Source organism: Microtus ochrogaster, chromosome 5 (assembly GCF_000317375.1).
Source record: "Microtus ochrogaster isolate Prairie Vole_2 chromosome 5, MicOch1.0, whole genome shotgun sequence".
Lineage (NCBI taxonomy): Eukaryota > Metazoa > Chordata > Mammalia > Rodentia > Cricetidae > Microtus > Microtus ochrogaster.
This window is the reverse complement of record NC_022012.1, coordinates 29,909,129-29,911,628: the sequence shown is the minus strand read 5'-3', so window position 1 is coordinate 29,911,628 and position 2,500 is coordinate 29,909,129.

Below are 2,500 nucleotides of genomic sequence, written 5' to 3'. Positions count from 1 at the left end.
CTCTGGCCTCCATTGGAGGCAGAAATCCTTAATAAATAAATAAAATAAAAATAAATAAAATTAAAAAAAATAAAAAAAAATAAAAAAAAGAATTACCAATCCCACACTGGCGGTCCTGCTATTCATTCTAACTATATTTAACAAGACTCCTTCTCTATAAAAGTTTTGTTTTATACCTTTGGTGCTGAGCTTGGGTGGGGTTGTAGGTGACACACATAGTAACTCATCCTTCTCTGACAGATAGGTTGCCAAAAAAACAAAAACAAAACATGCTGGACTCCTGGTGTGTTTCATATCTGTGGTAAGCACCAGGGTATGTGGAAAGCAATATCAAGTCAATTCCAAGTGATCAGAATGCACTGTGGTAGAAGTCACAAGGTCGGAGACTTGGAAAACATTGATTGGAGTCCTGTGGACAATTAGAAGGTTTTCAGGCTTTCTGAGTCTGAGCTAAGATCAAAGATAGTTGTGCAATAGTATAGTGGGAAAAGGACCACCAGGAAGTAGTATGAGAAAGGCACACTTCGTTACCCAAATGTTGTAGAAGAACTGGTTGTGGCTGGGCACTCATAAAGAGTTTATGGTTGAAATGTTGGAAAAATCTCAATATCCTATTCTTATTAGAATTATAGATCTGTGATGGAGAGATGGCTCAGTGCTAAGGGCATTCACTGTTCCTGCAGAAGGTCTAGGTTCACTTCCCAGAACCCCTATGGCAGCTCACAGCCATCTGTAACTTCAGTTCCAGAGCATCCTATACCTTCTTCTAGCCTCTGTAGGCAAAACACACATATACATAAAAATAGAAAAAGAAAAAAGAATTGTTCCATCTAAGTGTTACCTTCACAGAAGACTACAGTCTCAAACACGACCATTGTTCACATTGTTTTAAAGAAAAAAATGGGTTGAATCCTTAGTAAGAATTATAACAACTTTCACTGGATCACTGAGCACACTTGTAGGTTTGTGGCCCAATCAACACTCTATGGGTCATATAAAATTCCTTCTTTTCAGCCAAGCATCTTGTCAGTCACATGTGCACATACCTTATTTGTGTAGGTACCACAGTATCTACACTGGAGGATGAAGATTATGAGGGGGAAAACACTGCTTCAAGGAGAAAGGAAATATTACTGTCACATTCCAAAGAGGACAGAGACAATCCAACCTCTTTGCCTGCTTAGCTACACTAAATTTTTACCTGACAAAAACAGTCCAGGAAACATAATATAACACCACAGAGAGGGGAGAAATAAGCCAGGTATTATGCAATTTTCTCATTCTAATATAGAAGAGAACAAAAGACAGGCAGGCAGGAGAACTAAGAACACTGTATAGAGCCATAGGCCCCTAGATTGTTTTTATCTTACTATAGTGACTACACAAGGAATGGAGAGCACAGAAAATCTCCTGAATTTCCCTGGGCCAAATGTCTAGGAATGATCAAAGGGACAGTCCCCTCAGATTGAAGAGCAATGTCTTATTCTTTACTTTTCTGCTAAATCAGTTGGAGGAGTATAAAATTTATTGTCTCATGGTTTCAGTGGAGGAGAGAAACTAGCAAGGAGCCTAAGTAAAAAGATGGAAGAAATCTGGGAGACAGAGATGGGACCTTCCTTATATTACACTAGATTATAGTTCTTAAAGGATCAGTTAGTGTTTATAGGCCCAAGAGCATGAGGAAATGCAAACCTTCTACTGGTGACTTAGTTATCATTAAACCAACATCCAAATATTTACCAATTCCTATTCAGAACAGAAGGAGACCATGGTTCAGTAGGTTTCCCATTGGGCATCAACTGACTCTTGAAAAAAGTTGTATTAAAGATAGGGAAGCTCTTGAGCTAGATGACTGTAGATCACTGGCTCTAAGATCAACCTCCAGTTATCTTATACTATACTCAGACAAGGGCATTGGGCAGGAACTACAAGAATGGCCAGAAGCACATCCTTCAATACTGTCAACACTCTTCCATGACCTGTTTCTCTCCCACACTCAGACTGCTGGCTTTATTCAGTTGAACCTAAATATAGATGAGCAAAAAGGCAATTTCAGTTTCAAAATCTTTATGGATATCAGATAAAATTTATACCTCACTGCTTTAGGTTGGGTGTAACTTCTAGAAGAGACTTGTATTTCAACTTTCTTAAGAAACCAGAATGACCCCAAGGAAATCAATGAGTGTCAAGGAGTCAGATACACTCGAGGGAACTCTGGCGATGGACTAGACATGCCAATGTGTTTTTTCTTGGTACAGTGAGCATGAATTGAGCTATGTAGGTTGTCAAGATTAAAGAATAGAAAACAGTGTTCTCACAAAGTCCCTATTTCATCAAAGACTAAGCAGGAGGTAGAAATCATAACAACTGGTGCATACAATGACCATTAGAGGCCACATAATTATTTGCCTTACTAATGTGTTGATACACGGAGAAATAACACTGTTGGGTCAGATTATTTTCTGTTTTCTGATCAGGGTTCTCAAAAGTGGAGTTCCTC